This window comes from Anser cygnoides, chromosome 8 (genome assembly GCF_040182565.1).
Source record: "Anser cygnoides isolate HZ-2024a breed goose chromosome 8, Taihu_goose_T2T_genome, whole genome shotgun sequence".
NCBI lineage: Eukaryota > Metazoa > Chordata > Aves > Anseriformes > Anatidae > Anser > Anser cygnoides.
In genome coordinates this window covers 4,642,943-4,663,038 of record NC_089880.1, presented here as the reverse complement: position 1 = coordinate 4,663,038, position 20,096 = coordinate 4,642,943, and the positions used below count along the sequence as shown (strand labels likewise).

Genomic DNA, 20,096 nt, shown 5'->3' with positions numbered 1-20,096 from the left:
TGGATATTTATCCAGGGGAAGCTGTAAAGCTTCCAGCACGTGCTCCTGAGGAGCTATCGCGTTCCTCCTTTGTTTGCCTGAATAATCAAAGGAACATTTTTAATAAAGTCAAGCAAACTGTACAGCATAACAAGCTTTAGAAGAAAGCACTTAGCATAAGCAGTTTTGTCTGACAGAATAAATCCCACTTGCCAAAGTGTCATGCCACTGCCTAACTAGTCCACTTGGTCACACAGCCTCACAAACTGGGCATTTCTCTACATGTTTGCCACCTGGCCTCCCAGAAATTAGGTGAGGGAGATGAGAGGTTTATTACAGAAATTTTGATAAACAAGCAGACAGCTACAGCAGGCCTAGTAAAGTTAATCAAGCTTTCTCTCTCTCTCTCTCTTTTTTCCAACTTTATCCTAATTTGTATTCTTTTGGGTCACCTTGCTCATCTGCAGCTAAATAGGGTTTCCTCTGGCCTGCCAAATTACCCATTTAAATTAGCATACATTTACATATATTGACATAGAAATTGGCTCTACTGTCATGCTTGGATATGATCTTGTCTGAATCCACCTCTCCATAGGATCAGGTCACCTATTGTTTGCTGACACTGCTGGGCACACTCCTAAGAAGTTCCTCAGCCCTTTTACAAAGTGTTTCGCTACATTACAGACAAGGGGCCTTAGGAGTTCAAGTAATTAGATGTAAGGAAGTATGAGTTTGGTAAACACTATTTTCCATTTCTATTCCTACAAAAGCAATACTCTGCAGTAACTTTAAAGTGGAAACATTAAGGAAAAACTTCTAAAGAAACAACATTTTAAAATCAGTAAGAGTTATAAAATAATTGAGATTTCTCACCCAGTGATGTTAACTATGAGTGAACTGGCATAAATGGCACTTTCAGTTTTGCGTCAATCCCAAACGATAGGACTGAACAAGGAGCCCATACTGGAATCTCTTTTGGAGAAGCGTAATGGTCTGTGAAATAGGAAAGGTCAGATTAGGTGGTGCATTATTCATTATAGCCTTAAACTCTGACTGCATGAATCTCTGACATATTTACATCTGAAGCATTTATCAGCTCTTTCGGGTGCATTCTTCCATTCAGATTTATAAAGACTGAATAAACACACAGCAATGCTTCAAGAAACATAAAAAGGTTAACGTTAAAGACATTGTCCCATTGCTTCACATACTCTTGTGTGCTTATTGAATTATTGATCTAGACAGTCACATGGATTTATGAAATCTGTTATGAAACCCTTTATGACTTTGTGCTATACAAAAGTAGACAATACTATTCGTAAACAATGGTTACTTTGGGCTGTCTTTTGATAATACATATACCAACATTTAATCATCTTTTCGTGGAAAGGACAATTTGTCAAAAATAACTTTGAGGATTTATTAGAAAGAGTATTTCGCTTGGAAAAACTGTAGAGTGATTTGTTTTATCCTTGAATGCTACAGATTTGGCATGAATCAAGACTGCAATCACGAATTTCTACAAAGAAAGAACAGTTTTACATTTCCTTTTCAGTAGTAGAAAAAACATTTAAGGAGCTTCCCATGTTCATCTCTCTGCCTGTTTCCACGTCTCTGCCACAGCTCACAGCCTGCCTGAGCTGATACAACTGTTTGTGGGGTACGCTATAAAATGGCTAAATGGAGTAATCTAGGGTGAAGAAGTCCAAAAAAGGGGATGTAGGTAGACAACTATATATATTGATACACACACTGGGAAAAATAGCCACAAGCATCTCATGAGGTAAAAGAATATGATACTCTTGGATTTGAATTAGAAATGAAGTTAAACAGAAAAGATGTAGTATGCACTACAATTTTGGAACATGATTACAAACTGAATAGTGAATTTTAACAAAATGTAGAGCCTTCCAGACCTCTACCTCCGCTACAGCAAAAGTTAAAATTGCACTTAGAATATAAACATTAAAGCAACAAAACCAAAAGCACCTACTACAAACAGCAGGATGCAGAACACTGGTATTCCTATTTTTGGAGAAATTTAAGATGAAGTTTAAAAACTGCCTTGGTTAAAAGAAAAGAATGTTACACTAGCTACATAGATGATTATGGTGAGCTAGTTTTATCCCAGTGGTAGACTTCATCTGATAGTGCATTTCCTACAGAAGAAACACTTACAGTTGGGCTAAGGGGGCCAGAGGGATGCAGATTTCTGTGTTGCTGATTAGGGAAGCTGCTACATTTGTAGAGAACTGATTTAAGACATCCTATGTGAACGTATTTGCAGTAAGAAGTCCTCTCCAGATTTTGCAGCAAGTTCACTTTGATAGCATCAGAGTCTGTCTTCCAGCCAGCTGCAGCTGGAAAAAGTTACAGATTTGGCTGAGTAAACCCTTTTGGGTAAGTAGAGAAGCATTACAGGGATTGTCCAAATTACACCAATCCCCCACACTGGGGTTTCTCCTGGCCCGCTCTGCCCTGCCAAGATGCCTATCCAACATGAAACACAAGCCTCAGGAATACAGAGGGGATTCAAGCTGTTTCAGTATGGCTTAAAGAAACCCAAATAGTTTGGAAAAATACAAGCCAGATGATCTTGACAGATGTTATCTGGTGGCTAGCATGACCTTTAATTCTATGTAATTATGAGTCCAGAACTGGCTGTTTATTCACTTCAGTGAATACTGTGATGTATGTACAGATGATGCTTGTAAATATCACCCATCTTAACTATAAGATGGTATTATTATTTTACAAATATACAAGAGTTAGAAACCTCCATATTTCTATCTAATTTCATCAGAGAGAAGTCCAATTATTTTCACTGTACATTTTTGCTTTTCACCCTCGAAGGTACAATCACAGTCCTGTGAACATATTTCCTTTATCTACTCATCTTCCAAGTTGGTATATTAAAACACCATGGGCAGAAATATTTCTAAAAGTATGCAACAACAGCAGCGTCATCTTCCTGAGTGTAAGTTATCATCTCTCTAAAAAAGCAATCTTTGCTTCAGAAAGTATTTTCTTTATTAATTGATCCAAGCCCATCACTCTAACCTCAGTAGAAAAGGCTGAAATACCTTTCAAACTCTTTTACAATTACATGGAGTGTAATTCAGCAGATAACCATAAATTTACACAAAACATCTCTACAAAAAGTCACTTTATTAGACAATTTTCTGGCTCAGTAAACCATCCTCTGGAATCTCCAAACCAGTACTAAGTAACTGATAGCTGCTATTTCTCCAACTCAGCTGACAGAGATAGCTATTACCACATTAATATTCCAACAATTTTTCTCAATTTTACAAAATCCATCCAACAATATTACAGCAGGACTGCCTGAGATCCTATCCTAGCATTCAGCTACAATACCCAGAGGTACTAAAATGGTTTTCTAAGGCTAATAATTCCTTACAGACACAGAAGATGCTAGAGCGTTTCAAATGTGTTGTTCACAACCACTGTGAATTTTGGGGGGAAGAAGATGGTGTAAAAAGTTCATAGATACCATGTGGTAGTAAACCAATTCAACTAGTCAGATTTACAGCTAATTTTATATCTGCATTATCACACCTGGCTGGAGCAGCTGCAGCAAATCTGTCACTCATGGAAATCGAAAGGCATTCATTCTCAGGATCACTGCTGATAACAAATACAGATTGTGAAGAGAAGGCTCAGACCATATGAGGATGAATGCCCAGTAGCTGACACTTGCTTCATGGTTCTTTACAATTGACCAGCTGTGGGTAATTACATTCTGCTTTACTGGGACTATCAAGCAGATTCAAAGAGTGTATTAAACAGAGTCAGTAATGAGATAGGACAGACACCTCAAAGCCTTAAGAAAAATAAGCCTACATTTCACTTTTATGAGTTTTGTATGCAGCTTCTATCAAGGCCTGTATTTAAATGCAATAATACTTTGATGGGACTTGTTTTCTGTGCTTTAGAGCAGGATCTGTTTTGTACATTTAAAATGTCTAAATGCTAATAAAATCTCTTTGGGAAAGAAAATTCCCACTAGAATTTGCATATTAAATTAAGCCTTTCAACTGAGAGTATTTTTAAATCCCACTAAATCCTACTTCCACTCATTCATCAGCAGCTCTGTGCATAAATAAAAAGAACGCTATAAGGGATTATGTTTGTGAAAGAACTAGCAGCTATCATTCTTGGCTCATTCTTTAACAACAAAACAATGATTATTCTTAAAGAATTAGTTTTAATCTCCCTAAATCAGGAAGATACGGACAATACTCCTTTAATCACATAAGTACCTTGAAGAACTTCTATTAAGATTAGATCGTGAGAAAAACTCCCACAGATGAGCACTTTTCTTATTGTAACTTGTAATGTTAGTAGTAGAATGGTCAGGAATACAAGATAAGGGATTATATCAGATCTGCCTTAATATACTCTGAACATTAGTGAAAATGAAAGACTTCAATAGAAGTATAGAAAGGTGTATGAGAAGAACATGTATAGTTTTAAAGTGTATGAATTTATTGAACAGATTTCATCTGAAACAGCTTTTTTTTTTTTTTTTTAAAGGAGAAGAAATATATTAGATATAGAATGTTTCAATTGCTTTAAAAACAAATCCAGGTCAAACATGAGAACACTTTCACCCCAAACATTTTTGTATAGAGATTTCACTTGTAGAATAATATGATGCTTTTGAATAACATGTTGCTTCTGAACCACCAGTGCAAAGCTAACATATTTCACTTCATGTAAATGAGAGAGATTTACTATGCCATTAGGTACAAAAGGAGGTTCTTAACTTTATGAAGCATGTCATTCATCCAAAAATTGGACTGTTTGGCAGGAATTAGATGCAACACAAACAGCGTATTGAGAATTTCACAGTTTGGGAACTGGTAGATACAAATCACTAAGTGGCACGGAGCCACCTTTCCAACCAGAAAATCCAAGAGCTTAAAACTCTTCCATCCAAGTAAACAACAGGGTCCATTTCTGGACCACCAGTAACAAACTGTTAGCATCCATTCTTACTACCCCTTTGCTAGCATTTTCTTCCTGGAGGACTTATCCTGCTCATGTCACTGGTATGGCTCTTCAGGGACCACACATGCATGGGTTATCGCACCTCTGTCTCTGCTCCTCACCAAATGAACTTGGTAATAGCTTACACTAAGAGAAAGCAAGTCCTTTAGAGGCACCACATGGGTGCCTTGAAAGTATCTTTCCACAAGTGTCTCTGAGCCCATGCATACTACTATAATACTTCAGCCGTAATTACTACATTCATAGCATCCCCAAGGGTTAACAGGAAGAGTATGCCTGCACCTGGCATACTTACCTGTCCTTAGCCAGCCAAATCTTCACTCATTCAACTCAGGATAGATCCTGAACCACTAAAATATTCTTTGTTTCCTGAAGAAGAAAGAAATGATTGCGTTTTCCTCCTCGCCTTTCAAAATCACACAGGGCAGGCTCAGTATTCAGGTGTCATTGAGTTTACATATATTATGAAATATTGATTTGTTTCGCTAAAATATTGAAATCAGTAATATATTTTCATGGAAATAGCTCACAGAATGTCAAGTGCATTCAGAGTTATTCTCAGAGAAAAGTTGATTTACCTCACCTAGAACAAATATTTCTGATTTAGTCATTTTCTAGTCTGATACAGGCTTCAGTACTTCAGCTGCTAATTACATGCTACACACATTGAAGACTTTAGAGGTTCTAGAAATAACATGTTATTTCGGTGCTATTGTTTCTTCTCTCTAAGGATACTTGCTCATCTTATTGAGCCTAGAAAATATTCGATTCAGTAACAATACTGAAAGAGCATTTTGTTTCCAATAACTCAGTGATGGTGGCTGAACAAGTACCGTACCTTTGTTGCATGAATAAAGATAGGCATTTGGAGCCAAATACATTTCTTGTTCACAGAGAGGCATGCTAAAAAAAAAAAAAAAAAAAAACTATTATCATATAACTCTAGCATAAGTCTTTGGCTTTCTGAGGAATTCCATTAAGACATTTTCTACGTTGATTTTCCAATAGTTTAAAATCACCTATCATAGTGAAACTGCAAATGAACATTTAAAAATATGAAGTGACATTTTAACAGCTTCTTCCTACGTACAACAGCAATTTCAAATGCTCTGCCTCTTTATATGACTATATTTGTGTTCAGACAAGCTTTCTCAAGTTTCTTAACATTTGTTAGCAACAAGTATTTTCAATTAACATTTTCGGGGGTTTTTGTTTTTAAAACAGTATTGATAAGAGAAATGAAGGGTTTTTTGTTTGTTTGTTTTTTGCTTTTATGGAATTCAGATTACACAAGATAGAGTGTACATCATACCATCCAGGTACACCATATAAAATAATAAGTCAGATTATTCAACCAACATAAAGACATCAGATCTGAATTTAAACCTACACTGTTTGTTTACCCCAGAAAACATAACTTAATGGTACGTGCTATTGGAGCTAAAACCCTGAAGGAAATGGAGCCTTAGTCTCTAAAATACTAAATGAGAAATAAAACAGAAATGTGCCAGTGTGTGCTTCCAAGAGCAGCCCTCTCCTTCCTAAGCTTACAGTAGCCTTATACTGTCCTAGATGGACCTGCTTTTAGACCGTTTCCTCTAACAATTTTCGAGTTCATAAAACTACTAAAAAAAATGTGCAGCAGCTGATAACACGATTAGGTGACAAGATACAGCAAACTATAATTTACAGGCTACTTCAAAGGAGGTCAATGAAGAACAGGATATAGCAAAGACGACAATCTGCTTTTGCAAATGTAAGCTGTACTTCCCAGCCCTGCACCCATGCCTAATACATAATAAATCAAAAACTTACACTGCCCTCAGTAGGAAAACTGCAGAAAATCACAATATTCTGATTACTTTGCATCATATATGTTGCCAAATAGTGCCAAGAACACCTTTGATTTAGACCTGAATGGACCACATGCTGGTTCTGGATGAGTTCTTTTCTTGTCATACCCCAGCAGATGTTACATAACACAGGACTCAAAGGTGTGAGGAATTACCACCTGAACAGAACAGCTCCTGGAGATGTATTGCAGTTAAAAAGAAATACCAAAATTAAATGGCTACCATCTTTTCTGAATTGAAGCATTTATCTCCTTCCTTCTACCTACTCCAGTTTCTGCCAGGAACTAATTCAGACTCTCACAACTATTGGATAAATGTTGGATACGTAGGATGATAAATATGTCTTAGCACTCATTCAAGCCTTTCTCAACTATTTAAGCAGCAAGGAAATACGCCTTAGAGCTAAAGGAATAATCATAGACAGAAACACAAGAACCTGAATTTCCACACCTTAAAGAGCATTGATCATTGGGACAAGACAAATACATTAAATGTGCACTGTAAGGTCAATTTTATTCATAAAATGAGAAGCCTAGTGAATGTTAACTAACACTGAAGTCCATTCATTTGCTTCAGTTGAGTGTAAAACCATCAGTTATGAATACTTTATGCTTTTCATTAATATGGCTAATTTGCTTTACAAAGGGTCTGGTTACATGAAATGTCTTTATCAAAATAAATAGCTAAACTGTAATTGACAGTATTTTTGACCATGACTGCAGCAAATGTAATACTTCTTTTCCCCCCAGGACTTACATTCCTATCAGTGTTTATAATCCTTCCTTCCTAAAGCTGTGACATTTTTCTCTTCTGTCCTTTATACAGCAATTCTGATGGATACACATTGCATTGGCAGTATGACCACATATAAATTATCACAGCATGAAGAAAAAATAATGTATTAAGAGTAGTCAGAAAAAAAAACCTGCACCCTACAGTATCTGTTCTTTTTGCTGCTTGTTTTTTTCCTTCTTTGAACTAGAAGAGTCAGTAGCTGCATGCAATTAAAATACTTGGCTTTCTTTAGAAGATTACATACAAATTATCTTCAAAAGTCAGTGTCATGGTCATTTTTCATCTAGAAAAAAAAGGGGAAATTTGCAATACGTACGTAAGTAGGTACAGAGAGACAAGCTGTATTATTTTATTTTCCTTCCATGAAATACTAAATATTATTGAAAAATAAGTATTACTTAGATATTTAATATCTGGTAGAAGAAAATGACTGTATTGATCAAATTGCAAAGAGGAATATTTAGTAGCGTTTACTTTGATTCCTTTTAATCTAACTATTACGGAGTTGCACGTCAAACAAAAGTAGAACAAATCCAGACTCCATCAATGTTTGGTCTAACAAAATCCATTTCCAATTAACTGGATTTTCCTGCACTTGAGTGCCAGAACTAATTTGTGGTTTTTTGCAACTGCAAAGTATCTTTCCAGCACTTCTATGCTTTGATAACTGAGTGCATGATGGAGCCTTAGGCAGTTTAATATTCACTTCTCTGCAAAAAGATGAAAAAGAGGATGAGTATCTACCTTAGCTTTAGCAAGCATGAAGAACGGTTTGCAGTCACGTCTTCATGAAGCAAATGCAAGATATCAGGCAGGATGACCCTCTGATCTCAATTCCTTAATGACCTTCAGTCAACTCTGATTCCTGTTGTTTTCCTAACTGATAGTTGACCTCTCCAGGGCAGGTTCCCTCACACAATGAGTAGTATACATATACGCTAAGCATTACCAGCTGGAGCTTCCTTGTCATCATAGGGAAGAAAGGAGTAAGATGAAGAGAAAATAAAATACTGCCTTCATTTCTGATCCTTAGCTCCCCTTTACACCCAGAACCTGATGACTACGAAAGGCAAGACAGGACAGATAAATCAATGAAGAACAGCCATCCACGTATGTGCACCATACCTCCTCCCAGAGAAGCTGCCTCTTGCTTCTCCTTTCATGTGAAAACACTGGATGATGCACAGCTTTGTATCATTATCACTTCACTCATATTTCAGAAAATCAATAAGGACCCTGACAGACTCTTTGTTCCCTACTCCCCTACAGCTAACCTAACCATTGATTTTCAGGCACTAGAGTAGGTCTGTCAATCTCTGTGCACATCTCTGGTTGTAGGTGATAAAGGAAATTTTTCTAGACAGTGAAAGATTTTGGTATGCCTCATCAAATGGTGTGAACATGTTGAAAGTACGTGTAAAGTACAGTACATCGTTAAGCGTGGATCAAAAACAAATGTGGTGAACTTCCACAATGCCTACATATTTTCTGGGAATTTAAATTATATTCACATTTAATAGCTGTGACTGCAGCTGGTGTACACTTATTAACTTTGGGATATACTGCATAGATCAACTTCGGTCTACTGAAACAGACCTGTTACAGAACCACACTTGACTTTTGAAATCTGCATCCAGTGGAACATCTAATTTTTGGTGATAAAGGTTGAACTCCAGAGAACACATTATGTCAGATGCATAAATGATGGGAATTAGCACAGGTCCATAGATGTCAAAGGAGCAGCATCACTATAGTGTCACTCCCCCAAGTTCCTGAGCTTTTGTTTAATTCAGTATGTAATCAAATGCTCAAAAAAAAACCAATGTTGCTAAATATCAGCTTCCAAAATGCAAATTCTAACAAAAAAAAAAAAATACTACCTACTGAATGTACCATAACTTTCTAACGTTTGTGAGTGCAAAAACTGGCCTGCTAATCATTTTTTGTTAGAATATTCTCAAGTGAAGACAGAAGCATTCACGTTTCTATATCACTCCTTTCAATATGATCCCCTTAGAAGAAGCGAAGACCACATTCAGGTATTCAGCTGGTTCACTAATTAAAACAGTTAATTTAAACAGTTCATTAGCTTTTCCTTAGAGGGGGGGAATATTAGCATTAAGAATGTAAAGAACATTTCTAAAGGGTGAGACATCTGCAGCCATTGTTATCAAACAGCAGAAAACTCAAGTTAGGGCTTTCTCAATTTTTCCCATTTGTGGCTCTAATAAATATGCACACATACCAACAATTATTGTTTTAGCAGCATTCAGTGTCTCCTCTGTGCCTGCTATAACACAAAATACCCAGCTCATTCTTAGTCAATGTTTATTCATTTCCTCACAGTTTGCATAGCTGAATGAAATGCTAGTTCCAAGCAAAATAAGAATTGTTCCCAACGTGCAGACCAACGTTTTTCCCTAAGTAAAAAGAGGAGAATCTTTAACAAGGTACTACAGAGACATCTTGTCCCTAGTGTATTGCCCATAAGACTGCTTCACTTCTAAAATCTGCCCATTTAGCACATACACAGGCATCAAGTATTTCATCGCTCATGTTCTTTGTTCATTACACAGGTTTAAGAGTCCAAACTGACTCTGAGCTTGTAAGGGCAGTCCTACTGATTAGACCACAAGCATACAAAGCACAGGCTCCCTCAGGATGCAGGACTGCAGATAAACACAGTTGTGCCTCTCTACAGTTCTCTTCAGTTTTCTCAGTCTGGAAAATCATAGGCTGACAACACGTTAAAGGACTAGAATAGTAAATCCAAGGTCCAAATCGAAGATAGGGATATGATCAATGTTGCAGCATACACTGATTCTTAGGTTAGCAACATACATGAATTTAGAGCAAAAAAAGCTTTGATGTGTTTCACATGTTCATACACAGAATACTAACAACCCTGTGCAGCGTTCCATTAAAATCTGTCCTATTATTGATATGCCACAGACAGAGATAATGCAAACGATTTACAAGTAAAATTTTTTGAACTTTGTTTCCTTCCATGCTCCATTGTGAGAGTTTCTATTTGTTTGGCAGATTTTCTGTACATTTAAAGAAAAATTCAATTGCAATCAACATTACCTTCCCAATATCAAGTCAACTTTTTCTTTTTTTTGGCTATAAGCAAAAACTGAAGACTTACTAAAATTCAGGGACAAGGTGCAGTCCCCATAGCTCTGTCAAGAATAATGCCAAACCAGTTTCCTTGTATGTCAGGGTAAGACGCCTAGATATGGGGGGGGCGGAAGGGGCCACTGGAGATGATGCATCTTGGTTTCGATCAGGCGCAATATCTTCACAGTATTCTCATAAGCAAGCTAAGAAAACATGCAGTAAAAAATGAGACTACTGTAGAACAGGTACACAACTGACTGAATAACTGGACTTGAAAATCAGTTGTCAGCAGTACATTGTAAAACTGGAAGGAAGCCTTAAGTGAGATTTCTTGGAGGTCTGCTTCTGCCCAGTACTAGTCCATATTTTCCAGTAATGACTTGACTGAGAGGATGGCAAGTATGCTTATCAAAGTTGCAGAAGATACAAAATTAGATTATCAGTGGTTTAAGAAATAGCATTCTAGTACAAAAAAATCTTGGAAAGGTAAAGAAATTGTATGAAATATATGCAATATAATGCAATGAGTATGAGTATAAAGTACTATTTTTGGTGCCCTGTGAAAGTACAGGATAGAGATAACAGTTTATCTGAAAAAAAAAATGGGTGTTATCCTTGACCTCCAGCTGAAAATGAAATTAAAACTCTCCTGATGTAGAAATAAAAAACAATTGTACTAATATGCATGTTAGTACATGCCATATACAAGTAGACGCATTGGACATATATACATGAAATAAATCTTCAGAGCTCTGGAAATTCATAACATCAGCTTTAATCCTGTAGCTGATCTACAGCACTCCATTCAGAAGAAATGAAAAACAATTGGAAAAGCCCAGGGAAGATCCCATATGGTGTAACGCTGATATGGTTTTATTGGCATTTTCTTTCCTAGTGGGGTGTGTGTAAGAACAGACAGATTAAGAAATATCTTACTAAATACATAATATCCACAGCAGAAATAATGTTAATAGCAGTAGCTCCAGAGCTGGTTTATTTTTTTACCCAGTGGTATATCAAGAGGAAGTCTGTAGCGCATGAAACAAATGGGATTCATTTTTTCCTAAAATTAGAACCACAGCTGTATTTTAGAACAAGTAAAAGGCAATTTCTATTGTTTAATAGATTTCATTATTGACTGTGCTACAATTTTCAAACACCTTTATTTTCTGATACTAAAAAAATTATCGGAATTTAACATCAACTGTTAAATTGACAATTTAAGTTTTTTAGAGCCAATAACTAAGTGCTCCTTAACCTCCCCTTCCCCCCTTTTTTATGGTTTATTTTGCATAAAATCCAATCTTATTCGGTTTTCTTGAGTGCCCAGAAAGCAATATCCTGTTAAGAACATTGTTGAAAACAGTAATTGAGTGAATCAGCTATGAATCTTACCCCTGTGCTGGTCTAGCAAATACATGGCATTACAGAATAATTGTCTTCTCTTTGCAGTTACACCAAGAGCAATATTTCACAGTTAAAGCAAAAATACAAGGTAAAAAAAAAAAGTATTTTTCTGCACTATTTGCAGAAGAGCTCAAGCCATGCTCTGCAAGCTTTTAACAATTTTGCCTCCAATTTTGTACATTTACTAACAAGCAATTTCAAATCAAATCAGGCAGAAAGTTTAGGCCTGGGCTATCAGTTCAAAACTGATGGGATTTTTGTTACACAACACTTTCAATTACTTATCCTTTTGAATTTGTGAGTACAAAATACTTTTTCATTTCAGGAGCAGATTTAGATGCAACTTGCCAACTACAATTCCTGTGTTGTTTTTTTTCTGGTTTTTTTTTTTTTTTAAAAGTACAAAGAATTTTTAAATAGTCAAGTGACTATCTTATGGTAGGTGTATTTCAAAAACTAGTAAAATAACATTTAAATATGAACATTAACAATTTATGCTATAATATGCTATAGTATATTTCATAGCTAAAGTTCTTGATCAAGCACTTTTAAAAATTAGCAAGATGCTGAACCCTTGTGACCACATAATTCGCCTTGATGAGTGAAACAATGGTTCCCATTTATCTCTCTTTTTATATTAGTTTGAGTTAAGACAATGGGTTATTGTGTTTCTGTACTTAAGCTGTTGCAGTTATTTACAAAGAAGGCATCCCAGTTAAACCAAAGCAGAATTGGATTCTGACTCATCCATCCCTCCTTAAGACCAGAAGGCAGTGGAGCTGTGGTGGCTGCGAGCCTACAGCTGGTTCTGAGGGTGGGCTGCACAGAGTTGATATACAGGAGTGCCCGGGTGTCCTCTGCGCTGCGGCTGCTGGAAACAGATAATTGTTTCCTTTACATTTTCCAATCAAGTGAGTTATCTGACTCTTCTCACGCTGAGATGTGCTCATCTATATCAATTGCTGTGAGAAGTAACGCTGCGTTGTGGATTGGCACTGTACTGAGGCTAACTAGCCATGACTCTACATAGACTTAACCTACTCTAAGCATAACATTCACAGTGATCAGCAGATTTCAGAGTTTGAATAATTAAATACATGTAACAAGCCTCTGCAGCACTGGGGCCACAGTTTTAAGCTTGCTTCTCCACCCTCCACCCCAGTTATAATGCTTTTAGATCACCATTAAGTTATGCTGCCCCACACTGGTATTTTACCAGTGAATAAATGATAATTCAATATTGTGTATACCAATTGCAAAGTGCTTCCTGAATGCTTAACCAGGGCAAGAGAACGATGGTTGCAGACATTATGTAAATGTAACAAAAGTCTCCCTCTGGTTTTAATTTAGATCTCCTGGATTATTATTTTTTTAATTAACGGTGATAAATGGCCCTTATCGAATTTTACTTTAATTTGTCTGCTTGTGCATGACAGTCCATAAGTACATTTTTGCACCTACCCCCTATTGCTTGCAATTGAAAGTTAGACTTCAAAATTCTCTCAACAATTTTGTTCCCTCTGCCACCACTGTTCACTTGTAAAATGGAAACAGAATAACTTTTATCTCCAACCTTTCATTAGAATTCAAAACTCTTCCTGCCTGAACCTATGTGACTATACAAAGCTTTACTAGATGAATCTCTTCATTCTGAAGAGCACGAATATCACACCTTCAGAATTTCTTCAAGTAGTATCACTTCTGTTGCTGATATCAATGCACAGTATCAATTGAATGCTGATTATATTTTGTTATACTACATTTTAATTATACTACAATTTTTTGGCAAGGACAACAATGAAGTTTGTCATTCAGAGCAGACACCCCTCTGAGAAAACAATTTTAGTGAATATTGCTAAAAAGAGTAACCAATAATGAGTCTAATTCTGTTGAATTCATGTAATAAAAAAAAAAAGTGTGCAAAACTAAGCATTTTATTAGGTCTTCATAGGTACTTTCCCTTCTTTAATCAATAAATTAGGAAGACACGAGGACAATCTGCTCAGTATAAACTTTTTGATTCAAAGATATTTGATTTTCTATAGTTAGTATCATTCACTGAGTAACCTGTAGTCTATATTCTGTGCATCTTCTCAATGAAGTGCCACTTTATTATTTTATATTAGGAATAATTATCACTGCAATAATGTTATGACAGCTTCTTCCAACACCAGCGCACACTTGACACTAATAGATTTCTTTTCATTGCTCTTGGCTATCTTTCTCTACATGATCTGACAGCTTTAGTTTGAATTCAGTTCGGGAACAAGAGTCAGTTCTACAACCAAGAACACAATTCATCTATTCCTAATGAGGTATTTGATCAAAAGATATTTGATATGATAGCTGAGAAAAGTCATATGGAACAAAACGCAAGTAGAGGGTCAAACAACAGGCTAGAAAACATCCTTTCCTTTCATCCTGGTATGATTATGAAGCAATTGTTTTGGACCATGAAAAGACATCACTAACTTGTATACTGACCATGGGACTACAAACAGCATCTAAATAAACCACAAATGAAATGCTACCACAAATTGAAGTATGCCATTTCACACCCAGATTTCAAGATGTTTTCAAGATGTGAGAAAGAGGAACAAAATCTTTCCAGCAGTAATATGAATATGAATTTAAAGCTGAAAAGCTGCTGTAAGAACTTCAGAAGTGATACAGAAATTCTGAAACACTAGACCACTACTTTTTCTCTTCAGACATCTTATGAGTTACTATTATATTAGCACTATGCTCTGCTTATTTATGTCCAGGAACAAAGAGTTCTTCATAATAGAGAAAAACTGCCTACTTATAAAATAATGATGCTTTCCCTTTGCTGTGAAGTGACCTTATGGCAGAGTGAAAAGCCTGTACCAGACCTGCGTGCAGACCAGCTAGGAGGAGGTGGCTGGCAGGAGCTGGATCCAGGGTGACTGGAGTTGTCAGCTGCGCTACTACTTCATGCTCCCTGGCAGGCAGGATAAGAACCAGCAGGCAACTCATGAGAATGCAAAATTCTGTATGTCTGACCTCTCTATTTTAAAACTTTTCAAGATGAACTGAGCAAAGTTTGTGTTTCCTTCACTCTTTCCATTCCAGTACGCAGAGTATATTTAAGTTCCCCTTTACTGCACAAATAGTAAAAGCAAAGCAGCAGGTTGTTACCTCATTTTTACAAAGGCAGATCTCAACCAAGAAACAGAGAACAGAGAAGGATTAGAAACTCCTAATTTTGCACTAAGTGGGCATCATATCCATAAGTATGCTAAAAGAAAACTGAAAGACTGGCAGGTCTTCTTTGGCCTTTTAGATCCCTCCCAGCATAACCACTAGGGACATAAGCAGGTGTAAAGAATTTCTTGTGATGCTGACCGATCACAGCTCCATTTAACTTCAGTAAAATTTGACTGATGATGCTTTTAAATGCTCTACAGTTTGCCCCCAAACTTCTTTATTTATAGTCCTCCATGCTGCAATTTGCATAGCTAATTGAATAATTCTGAGTTCCACTTATTAAATGTTATAAAACTATAAAAGGTATGTTTTGTTATAGTAGAAGGCAAAGAAAAATTGATTCAGTCCTAGGCATAATATTCTGTGAATTGTTTCCACTACACCTGTACAGAATGCTTCTACAGGCACTGGTCATTCCTATGTCTTATTCCAGGCAAAGGAAGATGAAAGCACATCTCACCTCTTAAATACTCGATATTTTGCAAGTTCTGCACAAGAGGGAGGAATGAATTTAAAGAGAAACAACAAATTCTCTAGCCATCCTTACAGTAACTACACTGTTGCACAATGCCTCTCTGAAGCAATACAAATAGAGGAAGGGGTGAGTGAGCAAACAGACCACCTTCTGACTCTTAGTATTTGAAAGACATCTCTGAAATTCCAGCTTCATTGGATTCATCAGCCTAATTTTCAATAGAGACCCAGAATACACCTGAGACTATAATTGCTTGTTGGATAATTAATTGCCCATAAATATTGCAGGCATGGAAATGGATGGAAATGCAGGTGCAGCTTGACATGAATAAGAGCACTTTAATGTTGATAAAAATACTTGTTTACAACCAAATTAAAATCAACAAATACAGTAACAATTTCAGTAGAAACGTGTAAATAATTGTGGTTTCTCATGTAACATTCAGCACTTTTCAGGACGATGCAGAGATTAGATACAACTTTAAAAATAGATTAAAATAAGATGTATGATCGTATTTGTGATCCCTGTCTGTTGTTTTTTTTTCTAGGTTCCCCCCCTCCCGCCGGTGGACACAACATTTTCACCCCTTCTTTGACTGGAACAGACAATTGTCTGGCAAGCCATGTGCTATATGCTGTAGTCTACACAAAAATTAACAGGGCTATAAACATCACTCAGCCAGCTCTTATCTGCTAGTAAAATTTCTATTCTTACTCAAATGTATTAGAAAATCTCATCTGCTCGAATTAAAGTCACAGCTGAAGTCATACTTTCCTAAAGATAAAATGCATCTGAGGGATAAGACGCATCAGTCAATGAGTAGGTTAGGAAGTAAACAGTGACTTCATTCACCTTCCTTTGTGGATGGCCAAACTGGGAGACCTTAAAAGAAATATTAACAGACAGAGCTCACCTCAAAACTCATAGTGCACTGGAAATCAAAAACGTTTTGGCTTCAGAATATTAGTAAAACCAGGAAGCAGAAAAATTAACATTTACATAGGAAAATAAAACAATTCAGGGGATAGCTTCGCCCCCCTCTGATGCTTGCAATAACACACACAGTATCCAAACAATTCTGGCAATACTTTCATTCCCTATCTGATGCTTATGAAGATGCATGTGAAATCTGAACCGTGAAACAGAAAACCAGGTTGGTCCCAGCTGTCTCTTGCAGTAAGGATGACCGTCGTAATATATTCATTTCTCATTTCTACTATAAATGCTATTTATGCAATAAACTTGCAGTATTTTGGCTTGAAAAGTGAAAGAACAACATTTGAGAATGACTTCAATTTTATAAGGAAACAGTTTGAGATAGATTCATTATTACTAAACCCAAAGGATTCAAATTATCGTATTGTTAAAGGTTTTGCCCAGAGGTCAGAAAAAGGGGATTATTTTGGACCCACTAATAAAAATCCCTTCAGGGACACACTGAACATACCTATTCTCTGATGTAAAGTAGAGCTGCATCACAGCTACTCTAAATTCCAGTTTGCCTGCAAAAGCCAGGCTGCTGCAGTATACCCAGAGGATGAAGAACAGAGTAGATAGCTAACCCATTGCCTTTTTTCTGCACAGGGATTTATCTTACCAGTAGGCAGCCTTTGCTGCCCAATTAGAACAGTTTTTAATACATTGAATACATATAACTTGGTAGCCCAATCTTATATGTGCAGATTTGTTTTTGAACAACAAGTTAATAAAAGGCTATAAACGTTTTCTACATCAATCTATAGAACACAGATTACTGAAAAGATGCCTCATCAAAATGGAAAGGGATTGCTTCACCCTAGTCTCAACTGTACTAACTTCTTTAGGAAAAGACTGGCTAGCATTTGTGGTTATGCACAATGGTCCACAGTTAATTTTGGACTCCTGAAGGGACACCATAATAAATACGGAATAAATGTTTTAAAAATATTGCTGAGTGGAAAAGCACCTGGACAGATTGCCACAAACGTGGTTACACAGGTTTGGACCACTTCTATAGTGTTTCAAAGCAACACCAGAAATTAAGATTTATCTTGATAATCTGTTGTAGAGGATTGGAGAATTAGATGATCCTTTGTAGAGACTGCAGCCTGTTCTTCCAGGTTATCCCAGCTCCACAAATATGAAAGTACTGACTGGGCAATGAAAACAGTATAGCTTCTAGGGAATCTGCCTTGCTAAATTTCCCACTGCCAGGATTAGCTAGCAAAATTATGAAGAAGGACCTAGGAGCTTTGTCTCTCCCAGTTTATGGTAGGGTCCAGTACAGCCCTAAGGAAACTGGCAGGGGGAAGCCTCCAGCAGGAATGAGTTGCAAGCTGTATCAGACCTACTCAGGATTGTTCTCTTAATTCATGTGAGAAATCTAATTTCACAAACAGTCTGCTTAGCTTCACCCCACCTACCAGGAAAATTAGTATGGTGGCATTTTTAATTGCACATGACTTGAAAAAAGTTTGAGTTCATATAACCATGTATACTGCCAAACTTGATTTCTACAACGTAGAAATGTTCATCTTTTCAAAATGCAAGACTTTTTTGAAGTTCCAGAACAGCATGCGCTGTAAAGTACACAAAATGCTGCTTACCGTATCTCAGATGCATAATCCTAAATGAAAACATGAAATTCCAAGCACATGGTGGCAGGTATGCTTCAAGTCTTGCTTAGTCTTAAGACTAGTCTATTCCAGCAATCAGAATACTCAAGCTACAGTTTCATGAGCGTTAATTGTATACCAGATTCTGATCAATTTACTCAAGCTGAGTAGTATCTTCTTCCTCAAAAGTCCGCATTGAAATGGAAGTATTTGTACAGTTCAAACCAAGTACACTTGATTTTAACACATAGTATATGTCTCCCTGTACTTGTTACCGTATCTCTACAATATATTGCTACTAGGAACAGATGAAAAAATTAACTAGGTTTTATTGCCATTAAAATAAATACAATTTATGATATCACTAGGTTTTGAGATGGCCATAGCTTGAGAAGAAACCTGACTGTTGAGGAAAGGTTGTTTCAGCTGCTGCTACTGGATGTGATTCTGTATACTTTTTCTGATGGCAAATTGAATCCTTTATGCCTCATCCTGGCACTAGGCACCACTGAAAAGAGCTCAGCTCTATCCCTTTTGCACCTCCCTTCAGGTATTTACAGACTTCGATAGGATCCGCCCCCAAGCCTCCTCTTTTCCAGACTGAACAGTCCCAGCTCTCTCAGACTCTCTTCACAGGAGAGGTGCTCCAGTCCCTTGAGCATCTTGGTGACCCTTTGCTAGACTCTTTCCAGTATGTCCATGAACTTTGAACATCATATCTAGGAATTCAAAACCGTGGCTAAAAGGAATTTGGAGGGGAGGGAGAGGAGGAGAGTTGGTCTGCCCTGACTTGAGAACATGGACTAAAAAAATTTCCACTTTGCTGTCAGAATGGCAGTGTCTATCTACAGATCTGTAGAAGATACCTACATTGCAAATCTATGTTAGGAACCAAGACTTCAGTGACACCTTAAAATGAATGCTACGCTGAACGTGGCATGATGTTGAATGTGGAATGAAGAGCACATTGTTGGATGACCATTGTTCTCTACCCAAAAGCTAAAAATCTGAATTAATTTGAGCTGACCTCTATATTTCAGTCCCCATATCTGGAAATGAAACAAATTATACTGATGTATATATTATGTCATATATATATATGTATAATGTATCGTGTATATATGTATTACATCATATATATATATATACGATGTATACTGATGTATCTAACTAGGTTATTGGACGAGTAAATTAATCACTGGTTTTTACAGCTTACAAGGAAACTGGCTTAGAGCTGAGTGCCCCAATTCTGCAGACTGCTCAGTGGCCAGCACTGCTCTCCTGTGGACAGCACTGCAATTTAGCCACCCTTGCCTTACTGCATAGGCACTCAGATGACATCTTCAAGGTATCAGTCTCACACTGTAGGTGGGTTTTGTTTGTTTTCTAAATCTGGGCTAACTTCTATTCTGATAAATAAAAAAAAAAAAACAGTAATAGGATATGGTTTGTGAAGTTTGGGGGTTTGTTTTTGGTTTAAATAGTAAAATAAAAACTGCATTTGAGGTCTAATCAGCACTCGATCTTTTTAAGGAAAAGACTGGAAAAAAATAAGGCTACCTCTGAGCAGTATGGAAACAGTCTGCTGTCTCATCTTTTCCCAGATATTTG

General features: G+C 36.8%; 1 long non-coding RNA gene across 4 annotated transcripts in view; it reads right to left on the bottom strand.

The window, feature by feature from the left end:
* LOC106039409 (uncharacterized) overlaps nucleotides 1-20,096 on the bottom strand; it is a 319,959-nt gene that overhangs the window by 218,093 nt on the left and 81,770 nt on the right. The window contains exon 1 of one of the 4 annotated variants that reach the window (XR_010833408.1): nucleotides 853-1,112. The exons of the other annotated variants lie outside the window; for them this stretch is intronic. This is a non-coding gene — a long non-coding RNA (uncharacterized lncRNA). Of the gene's footprint in view, nucleotides 1-852; nucleotides 1,113-20,096 lie in introns of those variants that run through there. 4 annotated transcript variants of the gene reach the window in all.